The 12,841-nt window shown below is 39.9% G+C and overlaps 1 pseudogene; it reads left to right on the top strand.

The window, feature by feature from the left end:
- The window catches only part of LOC123054067 (uncharacterized), a 78,646-nt pseudogene extending 68,471 nt beyond the window's left edge, over positions 1-10,175 (top strand).
- The last annotated feature ends 2,666 nt before the right edge of the window (positions 10,176-12,841 follow it).

Genomic DNA, 12,841 nt, shown 5'->3' with positions numbered 1-12,841 from the left:
TGCAATCTCTGCGTTGTGCTAATCCCAGTTTGCCGCGTCCACCTCCGCCGCCAGCAACGTTGCTAAAGCATCGAATAGATCCGACAAAACCTGAGCCGCAGGTGGTGCAGAGCTCCCTGCCCCCACTGGTGTTGTTGTTGCTGAACCGGAGATCATTGCTGCACCGGTAGAAGAGTGTTGCGCTGGTTGTGTATCGGCCATGAAGACCACGACCTGGTTTGGCAGATCAAGGGGGTCCAGAATATTGTTGCCCTCGGAACCTCCACTAATCCGGCCATCCTGCAGCTGGTATAGCGACTCGGTCTCTCCGGTTGAAGACTCGTCATCGGAGCAGACAATGGTTTCTCCACCAGATGCCAATCCATCCTCATATTCCACTCCATGGATGACACCTACGAAGACATGCTTTACGGCGGGCTGAACCGGGGCAGAGCTTGCACGCTGAGCCGTCTCGATGATGTTGATGCAGATGTCCGGCTCAGGGCCCGGTTCGCCGATCTTGCCAATGAAGACGTGAATTCTACCAAAGGGGACCCGGTACCCGTATTCAATTGAACCGGCCTCGGGACCCCATCCCGTGTCGTCGATGTAGAGCTTGCCGCAACGACTTTTAGTCATCCGGCCCATAGCATATCCCTTGAGTCCTTCGAAGCTGCCCTTCAAGAACTCAAAACCATCATGCGATAGCCCCACGGTGGGCGCCAACTGTCATGGTTTTGTCACGCCAGATGTCCTTGTGAAAGGACTTAGTCATAGAGCCATCGCTATGGGTTAGCTTAAAGGGGTTAAAGCGGACAAGGGACACTAGAGTTTATACTGGTTCAGCCCTTACAATGAAGGTAAAAGCCTACTCCAGTTGTGATGGAATTGCTAGGGTTTCGATAACCAGGGAGAGAATCCGCTTTGCCTAGCTCTCGAGTTGTTGTGTGTTGTCCCTAAACCGCCGTCGGGGCGTCCCTTTATATACATAGGTCGATGTCCGTCGGTTTATAGAGTCCCGAGGCCGGATCATCAACGTGTCCAACTTGGTCTCTATTCCTCCTATCTTACAATACAAGTTTACATGATAATGTCGGTTTATGTCTACATGCCTTAACCCGCCTTTGGGCCTTGGGTCTTCATAAAGCGCCAACATCTTTTGTCTCCCTGGGCTTCTAATCTTCATAGAGTTAATCCGGCCACTCCTGGCTGGTTTACGTCCAGTAGTAATATCCCCAAAAATGCCCAATATAAATTAATAGTAATGGATGCAAACGACAGCAGTGCTCTCTAGCTGGTGCTTTTTAATAAGAGGGTGATGACTCAACATAAAAGTAAATAGATAGGCCCTTCGCAAAGGGAAGCAGGGATTTGTAGAGGTGCCAGAGCTCAATTTTGAAATAGAGATGAATAATATTTTGAGCGGTATACTTTCATTGTTAACATAACAACCAAGCGATGGCGATATCTTCCATGCTACACACATTATAGGCGGTTCCCAAACAGAATGGTAAAGTTTATACTCCCCCTCCATCAACAAGCATCAATCCATGGCTTGCTCGAAACAACGAGTGCCTCCAACTAACAACAGTCCTGGGGGAGTTTTGTTTGCAATTATTTTGATTTGATTTGCATAAAGCATGGGTGTCGGGGATATACCCCACGGCGTAAACCGACTGGAAGTATAACCCGGCCGGACTTGGCGTTTCATCGGTAACCCGCCAGAGTATTGGCGACTTACGTGTCTGGCGGTTATACATCCGGCCAGTTTACGCCGTGGGGTATATCCCCGACAATGGGACTGGGCATCCCGGTGACCATCCATTTTCTCGTGAGTGAGGAGCGGAGTCCACTCCTCTTGAGAATAACCCGCCTAACATGGAAGATACGGACAACCCTAGTTGATACATGAGCTATTCGATCATACAAAATAGAATGTTTATTTGAAGGTTTAGAGTTTGGCACATACAAATTTACTTGGAACGGCAGGTAAATACCGCATATAGGTAGGTATGGTGGACTCATATGGAATAACTTTGGGGTTTATGGAATTGGATGCACAAGCAGTATTCCCGCTTAGTACAAGTGAAGGCTAGCAAAAGACTGGGAAGCGACCAACTAGAGAGCGACAACAGTCATGAACATGCATTAAAATTAATATACACTGAGTGCAAGCATGAGTAGGATATAATCCACCATAAACATAAATATCGTGAAGGCTATGTTGATTTTGTTTCAACTACATGCGTGAACATGTGCCAAGTCCAGTCACTTAAATCATTCAAAGGAGGATACCACCCCATCATACCACATCACAACCATCTTAATAGCATGTTGGCATGCAAGGTAAAAAATTATAAGCTCCTAGCTAATTAAGCATGGCACAAGCAACTATAATCTCTAATTGTCATTGCAAACATGTTCATTCATAATAGGCTGAATCAGGAACGATGAACTAATCATATTTACAAAAACAAGAGAGGTCGAGTTCATACCAGCTTCTCTCATCTCAATCAGTCCGTCATATATCGTCATAATTGCCTTTCACTTGCACGGACGAATGATGTGAATAATAGTAATAGTGCACGTGCATTGGACTAAGCTGGAATCCGCAAGCTTTCAATAAACAGGAGAAGACAAGGCAATATGGGCTCTTTTGTCAGATCAACAATAATGCATATAAGAGCCACTTTAACAATTTAATTATGGTCTTCTCCTATCGACCCCCAAAGAAAAGAAAAGAAATAAAACTATTTACACGGGAAAGCTCCCAACAAGAAAAAGAAGAACATGAAATCTTTTTGGGTTTTCTTTTTAATAACTACTACAAGCATGGAAATTAAAACTAGCTAAAAGCTACAACTAATTTTTTTCTTAAGGTTTATTAAACACACAAGAAGAAAGCATAAAAAGAGAAAATAAACTAGCATGGATATTACAGTGAAAGAGTATGAGCACCGACATCTAGCAATGAGTGTGTGAACATGAATGTAATGTCGGTGAGAAATACGTACTCTCCCAAGATGCTTTTGGCCTAAGTGGGCTTATTGCCACGGATGGCCTGGTGGATATCCAAAGTTGTAGTTAGGGTCGTACTGAGATGCAGCAGTCATTGCATCGTGGGCTGCAGCTTAGAGGCGAGCTATCTCAGCCCTCCTCTTATACTCTTCCGCCTCCTCTCTGGTTATAAAATATCTCCCTTTTGCCTGAAAGTCAAAGAAAGTAGAAGCAGGGAGAGCGACGTGATAGGTGCGTCGTCTGTCAAAGATTAGTCGGTACTGGAGGAACTGATCGTTCCTCTCAACAAAATGATGACGAACCATAGCCTCATAATCTAAATAAGCAGGAGGCAACTCAATATCATCCTCATGTATGGTTATACCAAGAAAATTAGCTATACTGGTTGCATAAATTCCACCAAAAGAAATCTCCATTAAATCTATTATGATGCAACCTACATGCAATAATGGCTCCCAAATTATAATGTTTATCTCCTAACACAACACTCCTAAGAATACTGAGGTCAGGGACACACATATGACATGCTTCATCTTTACCATTTATGCACCTACCTATGAAGAGAGCAAAATAATGTATAGCAGGAAAATGAATGCTCCCTATGGTAGCTTGTGCTATATCTCTAGATTCCCCCACAGTTATACTAGCAAGAAAATCTCTAAACTCAGATTTGCGAGGTTCACTAGTACTACCCCATTGTAGAAGTTTGCAAGCAGTGGTAAAATCCTCTAAGTCCATAGTATAAGAATTTTCATAGAGATCAAATAGGACAGTTTGAGAATTGCATGAAGATGAAAATTCAAACCTCCTCACAAAGGAACTAGTGAGATAATGGTACTGACGGCACTTTTCTGCCTCGAAGCTCACAAGATCAGCGTTACGCAAATATGCGTTAAATTCTTCCTTAATTCCTTCTCAATCCATGAAGTCCTCTGAAGGCCATTCACAAGGTCGCACTGGGGCGTCCCTTGGTGGTTCATCATCAGCATCACGCATTGCAAGCCTGGGTCATTGCTTCCTTGAAGGACCACCTTGGTACATTTTCCTAAACATATCTCTTCTTCTGAAAAATTTCTGAAATTTTTAGTAAATTCAAATAAAAGTGAACCAAGCTCAACAAAATTGATAGCAACTACTCCTACAAGTGCCTAGGACCTGTATCATGCATTAGAACTATTTGAAACCATATAGATTTGACATGCAAGCTCAAGAACATGGTCACATAGGCAACACAAATTTGCAATGAATAAAGCACTAGAACAAAAACTAATTGGACCAATGGAGGAGTCACATACCAAGGAACAATCCCCCAAAGCAGTTTTGTAAGAGGTGCTTTGAGCAAGGAGATCGAAAATCGCAGCAAAATGAGCTAGAACTCGTGCTTAAGCTGGATGGTGATTTTTTTGGGAGGAAGAAGAAGTGTGTGGGTGCAGGAATAAGTGGAGGGGAGCCACCATGGGCCCACGAGGCAGGGGCGCGCCTTGGACCCTCGTCGCCAGGTGCTTGCTCCCGCTATTGTGTTCTCAGTGCCGGATATTCTCAAATATTTCAGAAAAAATCATATTAAATTGGCAGGGCATTTGGAGAACTTTTATTTTCAGGGTATTTTTATATTGCACGGATAATTCAGAAAATTGATAGAAAATATTATTTTTACTTCATTTCAACTAAATAACAGAAAGTAAAAGGAGGGTACAGAAGGTTGTGCTTTCTAACTTCATCCATCTCATGCTCATCAAAAGGAATCCACTAACAAGGTTGATCAAGTCTTGTTAACAAACTCACTTCGAGTAACATGAAACCGGAGAAATTTCGAATGACACTATGTTACCTCAACGGGGATATGCACATCCCCAATAATAAGAATATCATATTTCTTCTTGACAGTAGGAAGAGGAAATTCAAAACCTCCAAAAATAATCGATGGAATTTTTCCAATAGAATTGATATTGTGGACTTGAGGTTGTTTCCTCGGAAAGTGTATCGTATGCTCATTACCATTAACATGAAAAGTGGCATTGCCTTTGTTGCAATCAATAATAGCCCCTGTAGTATTCAAAAAAGATCTTTCAAGAATAATAGACATACTATCGTCCTCGGAAATATCAAGAATAACAAAGTCCGTTAAAATAGTAACGTTTGCAACTACAACAGGCACATCCTCAGTTCCTCACAAATACCGACAGGTATAGTAGTTGATTTATCAACCATTTGCGGGGATATTTCATTAGGTGCTAACTTATTCAAATCAAGTCTACGATATAAAGAGAGAGGCATAACACTAACACCGGCTCCAAGATCACATAAAGCAGTTCTAACATAGTTTCTTTTAATGGAGCATGGTATAGTTGGTACTCCTGGATCTCCTAGTTTCTTAGGTATTCCACCCTTAAAAGTATAATTAGCAAGCATGGTGGAAATTTCAGCTTCCGGTATCTTTCTTTTATTAGTAACAATATATTTCATGTACTTAGCATAAGGATTCATTTTGAGCATATCAGTTAATCGCATACGCAAAAAGATAGGTATAATCATTTCAGCAAAGCGCGCAAAATCCTCATCATCCTTTTTCTTGGATGGTTTGGGCGGAAAAGGCATGGGTTTCTGAACCCATGGTTCTCTTTCTTTACCATGTTTCCTAGCAACAAAGTCTCTCTTATCATAACGTTGATTCTTTGATTGTGGGTTATCAAGATCAATAACAGTTTCAATTTCTATATCATTATCATTACTAGGCTGAGCATCAACATGAACATCATCATTAACATTTTCATTAGGTTCATGTTCATTACCAGATTGTGTTTCAGTATCAGAAATAGAAATATCATTGAGATTCTCATGTGGTTCAACAATAGGATTAGGTGCATCAATATTATTTCTCTGAGAATCTTGCTCAATTCTCTTAGGTTGGCCCTCAGGATACAAAGGTTCCTGGGTCATTTTACCACCTCTAGTCATAACTCTAACAACATTATCATTTTTCTTACTATTTAATTCATTGAGCAAATCATTATGAGCTTTAAGTACTTGTTCTAATTGAGTGGTACCATAGAAGCATGTTTACTAATGAGTTTAAGTTCACCTTTACACTAGACATATAATCACCCAAGTGTTCAATCATATAAGCATTTTGTTTCAATTGTCTACCAAAATAAGCATTGAAGTCTTCTTGCTTAACCATAAAATTATCAAACTCGTCCAAACATTGGCTAGCAAACTTAGTAGGAGGGATTTCAGCTTTATCATATCTATAGAGAGAATTTACCTTTACTACCTGTGTTGGGTTATCAAGACCATGTGTTTCTTCAATAGGTGATGGATTAAAACCATATATTTCTTCAATAGGCGGTAAACTAAGACCATGTATTTCTTCAATAGGAGGTAAATTCTTAACATCTTCAACTTTAATACCCTTTTCTTTCATGGATTTCTTTGCCTCTTGCATATCTTCAGGACTGAGAAATAGAACACCCCTTTTCTTCGGAGTTGGTTTAGGAATAGGCTCAGGAGTTGGCTCAGGAGCTGGCTCAGGAAGTGTTCAATTATTTTCATTTGTCAACATATTATTCAATAGAATTTCAGCTTCATCCGGTGTTCTTTCCCTGAAAACAGAACCAACACAACTATCCAGGTGATCTCTGGAAGCATCGGTTAGTCCATTATAAAAGATATCAAGTATTTCATTTTTCTTAAGAGGATGATCAGGCAAAGCATTAAGTAATTGGAGAAGCCTCCCCCAAGCTTGTGGGAGACTCTCTTCTTCAATTTGCACAAAATTATATATTTCCCTTAAAGCAGCTTGTTTCTTATGAGCAGGGAAATATTTAGCAGAGAAGTAATAAATCATATCATGGGGACTACGCACACAACCAGGATTAAGAGAATTAAACCATATCTTAGCGTCACCCTTTAATGAGAACAGAAACATTTTAAGGATATAAAAGTAGCGAGTTCTCTCATCATTAGTGAACAGGGTGGCTATATCATTTAATTTAGTAAGATGTGCCACAACAGTTTCAGATTCATAACCATAGAAAGGATGAGATTCAACTAAAGTAATTATCTCAGGATCAATAGAGAAATCATAATCCTTATCAGTAACAAAGATAGGTGAAGTAGCATAAGCAGGATCATAATTCATTCTAGCATTCAGAGTTTTTTGTTTCAGCTTAGCTAATAATTTCTTAAGATCACTCCTATCATTGCAAGCAAGAAAATCTCTAGCAGTTTCTTCATCCATAACATAGCCCTCAGGCACAACAGGTAATTCATATGTATTGGGAGAGCCTTCATCATCACTTTCATCAATATTATCAGTTTCAATAATTTCACTCTCTCTAGCCCTAGCAAGTTGTTCATCAAGAAATTCACCAAGTGGCACAGTAGTATCAAGCATAGAAGTAGTTTCATCATAAGTATCATGCATAGCAGAAGTGGCATCATCAATAATATTTATGCGACATATCAGAATTAATAGCAGAAGCAGGTTTAGGTGTCGCAAGCTTACTCAAAACAGAAGGTGAATCAAGTGCAGAGCTAGATGGCAGTTCCTTACCTCCCCTCATAGTTGAGGGATAAATTTTTGTTTTCTCGTCTTTCAAGTTCTTCATAATGATAAGCAGATATAAATCCCAAGTGACTCAAAGAATAGAGCTATGCTCCCCGGCAACGGCGGCAGAAAATAGTCTTGATAACCCACAAGTATAGGGGATCGCAACCGTTTTCAAGGGTAGAGTATTCAACCAAAATTTATTGATTTGACACAAGGGGAGCCAAGAATATTCTCAAGTATTAGCAGTTGAGTTGTCAATTCAACCACAACTGGATAACTTAATATCTGTAGCAAGGTATTTAGTAGCAAAGTAATATGATAGTAGTGGTAACGGTGGCAAAAGGTAACGGTAGCAAAAGTAATTTTTTTGGTGTTTTATAGTGATTGTAACAATAGCAACAGAAAAGTAAATAAACGAAGAAAAATATGTGAAAAGCTCGTAGGCATTGGATCGGTGATGGAGAATTATGCCGGATGCGGTACATCATGTAACAATCATAACATAGGGTGACACAGAACAAGCTCCAATTCATCAATGTAATGTAGGCATGTATTCCGAATATAGTCATACGTGCTTATGAAAAATAACTTGCATGACATCTTTTGTCCTACCCTCCCGTGGCAGCGGGGTCCTAGCGGAAACTAAGGGATATTAAGGTCTCCTTTTAATAGAGTACCGGACCAAAGCATTAACACATGGTGAATACATGAACTCCTTAAACTAGGGTCATCACCGGGAGTGGTCCCGATTATTGTCACTTCGGGGTTGCTGGATCATAACACATAGTAGGTGACTATAGATTTGCAAGATAGGATCAAGAACTCACATACATTCATGAAAACATAATAGGTTCAGATCTGAAATCATGGCACTCGGGCCCTAGTGACAAGCATTAAGCATAGCGAATTCATAGCAACATCAATCTCAGAACATAGTGGATACTAGGGATCAAACCCTAACAAAAATAACTCGATTACATGATAAATCTCATCCAACCCATCACCGTCCAGCAAGCCTACGATGGAATTACTCACGCACGGCGGTGAGCATCATGAAATTGGTGATGGAGGATGGTTGATGATGACGACGGTGACGGATTCCCCTCTCCGGAGCCCCGAACGGACTCCAGATCAGCCCTCCCGAGAGAGTTTAGGGCTTGGCGGCGGCTCCGTATCGTAAAACGTGATGAATCCTTCTCCCTGATTTTTTTCTCCCTGAACACGAATATATGGAGTTGGAGTTGAGGTCGGTGGAGCACTAGGGGGGCCAAGAGGCAGGAGGCACGCCCAGGGGGGGCAGGCGCGCCCCCACCCTCGTGGCTAGGGTGTGGGCCCCTGGCCTTGATTATTTCGCCAGTATTTTTTATTATTTCCAAAAATAATCTCCGTGGAGTTTCAGGTCATTTCGAGAACTTTTGTTTCTGCACATAAATAACACCATGGCAATTTTGCTGAAAACAACGTCAGTCCGGGTTAGTTCCATTCAAATCATGCAAGTTAGAGTCCAAAACAAGGGCAAAAGTGTTTAGAAAAGTAGATACGACAAAGACGTATCACATACTCTATTAAATCGGCTTATCATGCTCTCGTGAATCAAAAAGAGCGTGTAGCTCTAGAGGAAGGGCAGGTGACGGGACCATCAACGACTGAACAGCAGATGTGGAGTTCTTTTTGGAAACTCAAGGTTGTGCCCAAGGTAAGGGTTTTTTGGTGGCGAGTGATTAGGGGCATAATCCCTGATGAGTGCACCCTAAGACGGAGACACATAAAGGAAGTGAGTACGTGCAAGATTTGCTTGGCAATGAAGGAAGACCTCATGCATGCACTCATCCATTGCTCTCATGCTCGTCGTTTTTGGGAGGAAGCTCGGCTTCTGTTTGAAATTTCACTCCCCCGACTCCATCCAGACACTTGGGCAAGAGATATCTTATGTGAGCAGCGGTTCTCGGAGAAAGAACGCGCCACAATCATCACCGTTATGTGGACCATCTGGATGTCACGCAACAGGTGGATACATGATGAAGTGAAGACCGACCCGGCTAGCTCGGTGAGAAGAACCAGAGAAGATCTAGCTTTGCTAGAACTTCCCAGGCAGCTTACGGTTGTCCTACCAGGCTATGGTTAGCAACCGCCTGATGGGAATATGATCAAGATCAACACAGATGCATCGATCAACTCCGATGATGGTATAGATGGTATTGGAGGTATAGCTAGATCGTGTTCGGCCTTCCTGGGAGCTTGGTGCAAGCCATATTTGGGGGTCTTGAATCCATTGATCGCTGAAGTCCAAGCAATGGAGGGCGTGATCTTTGCCAGTCTAAGGGGCTTCATGGAGGTGACCCTGGAGACGGACTGTCTAGAGGCAGTTAACCTCTAGAACAATCGCTACGACGATCGCTCGATTGTAGCACCTATCTTAGCAGAAATTAGAGAGCTCTCTCTTAGTTTTTCAACTTTTGTGATTCAACATTTATTCAGAGCGGCAAACGGTCCTGCACATCTTTGTGCTAAGCGTGCTAGTGCGCTTAATGTGACCGAGAGCTGGCTCGAAATGACCCATAGCTTCCTGATCAGCAGCATGTTGGCTGACTGCTCGGCGATGCCTTTGTTGAATAAAACTCTTTGAAGTTCCCCGCAAAAAAAAAAAGACAGCCCCCCGCCCCATTTTATTATTTTATTTTGTTAAATACATATTGGCACAATTTCTAATACATGTCCAACATTTTTCATTCACACTTGGAACACTTTTAAGGTATATGTAAACTATTTTTCAAATACACATGGAATATTTTCAAATACATGTTGTACATTGTGTTATATATACGGTGATCATTTTTTAAATACAGGTGAACATGTTTTTAATATATTGTGATTTTTTTAATCACATGTTAAGCAATTTTTATACATGTCAAACATTTTTCTCAATACACGGTGAACATTTGTTCAAATAAGTTGAACATTTTTAAATACCAGGTGATGAAATATAAACACATGTTAAACATTTTGTAAATGAATGTCGAGCAATTTTCAAAACACACGCGACCATTTTTTTAAAGATGTTAATATACTTTCAAAATACTCACTGACCAATTTTGAAATACATGGTTAATTTTGTTAAATGCATGTCGATCATTTTTAAATACAAATTACATATTTTTAAATACTTTGAACATTTTTCTAACACACAGTGAACACATTTAAAAAGGTGTGAGCACTTCTTAAAATACATGAGCATTTTCTAAAAAATATTTGTACCCCTTTTAAAATTACATGAATAATTTTTGTTTTGTAAATAAAATATAGTAATATTTTCTAACGAGCAAGCTGGAAAAAGATATCAACTGTACAAAGGCTTACCAACTGCCGCTCGATCTTGCTAATAGTAGAACACAACCACTTAAATCGTGCCAGGTTTGTTTTTTGAGGGAAATTTAAATCGTGTCGGGATGAACTACCGACAACGTTTCGTGCAGAACTTGTAATTTGGCCCGGCCATGAGCGGTATGACCTTGTAGCAGAGAACAACTTCTGGCCCATAGTAGGCGAAATCATTAGTTACTGAGTACTCTTTGCAAATGTCACTCTCACTTTTATGTTTGTCACTTGTCACAATGTGAAAATTTTCCTTTCTTTCATAGATTCGTTTTTCCAAAATGTTTTATCTCTTAGGCCGTTCGTTCAAATCTCCAACCGTTTTCACCGTTAGATTCTTCACGTTGCGATCTTCAAAACTTAGTCTCGTGTTGATAGGTTTTGACAAACTTTCCTTCTTACAAAAGAAAATCAGCCAAAAAACCGAACTAGAATAACTTTTTTCCAATTTCGACTAGGTACAACTGTGCCTCTCGTAGAAACAAATCCGTGCATCCCCGAGAAGTAAATCTATGCCTCTGTCAGAAGAGAAAAAAATAAGAAAACACATTTATGTTTTATTTTCCGAGAGGCACGACCGTACGTCTCGCGGAAAAAAAATTCTGTGACTCCACGAGAAATAAATTTATGCCTCTCTTAGAAAGGGAAAATTTATTTTCTTTCGGGCTTCTCGTGGAAGCAAATTGGCGCCTCCACAGGAAGTAAATCGGTGCCTCTCTCAGAAGAAAAAAGAAATGTTTGTGTGTTTTTCATTTTCCGAAAGGCACGACCATGCCTCTCGCGGAAGTAAATTAGTGTCTTCACAAGAAGTAAATCTATGCCTCTGGCAGAAAAAAAAAGAAAAATGCACGCATTTTTCCCCTTTTCTGAGAGGCACCGCGGAAGCAAATATGTGCCTTTCGTAAAAGGAAATAAAACAAAACGCATTTTTTTGAATTTTTTTGTCCAAAACCTAAGAACACACGTGGGAAAACCAGAAAGCCAAAAAAACAATAAAAATCATCTAAAAGCAGAAAACACGTACATAAAAATAAAAGGGAAGTTTTTTTGCACTCTAGATTTTGCCAAATTTCCTTATGCCACTCTTGATTTTGACATTTCATTTTTGCCACTCTTAGTTTTTGACAATTATCACAATTCTCATTCCCGTGGCAAAAATAAAATATTCAGAGTGCCAATTGTGATAATTATCAAAATCTACGAGTCGAAAAAATAGCAATTGTGATAATTGTCAAAACAAGAGAGTGGCAAAAGTGAATTATCAAAATCTAAAGTGGCATAAGGAAAATTGGCAGAATCTAGAGTGGCAAAAACAAAGTTTTCCCAAAACAAAAATAAAAGAAAATTCGAAAGGAGTGCCTAGAGCGAAACACGTGATAATAGCTGAGAGCGTGCCAAGTGACGCGCTCCCAGGCCATGAAAAGTGACCCTTGCAGGGACTCTCGAAGGAGTACTCGCTGATTAGTTGCTCTCCACAACAGGCATGCTATAGAGATCACCTCTATATATCGCTTATAGCAAGACATGCCAGATGGGCACCCCCTATGTTTCTTATGTATACAAAAATGTATAGAAAAAACTTACAATGTGTGTGAAAAATTGATCATGTATTTAAATAATGTTAATCAAGCATGTGGAAATTGTTAAAATTGTATTTTAAAAATATTAATACGGCATTTGAAAAATGTTGAATGTATATAGAAAACATATTGAATGCCTATAGAAAAAACGTTGACCATATATTCAAAAAATCTTAAACCTGTATTTGGAAAATGCTAATAGGATATTCAAAAAATGTGTATAAAGAAATGTTGACCGTGTATTAAAAATATTAAATTGATATTTGAAAAATTGGTAGTAGATCATTTGAAAAATGTTAAATGTGCATAGAAAAATATTGACCAAGTGTTCAAAATATGT

Source organism: Triticum aestivum, chromosome 1A (assembly GCF_018294505.1).
Source record: "Triticum aestivum cultivar Chinese Spring chromosome 1A, IWGSC CS RefSeq v2.1, whole genome shotgun sequence".
NCBI lineage: Eukaryota > Viridiplantae > Streptophyta > Magnoliopsida > Poales > Poaceae > Triticum > Triticum aestivum.
Note: the sequence above shows the minus strand (reverse complement) of the source record. Positions and strands in the feature narration are given on the sequence as shown.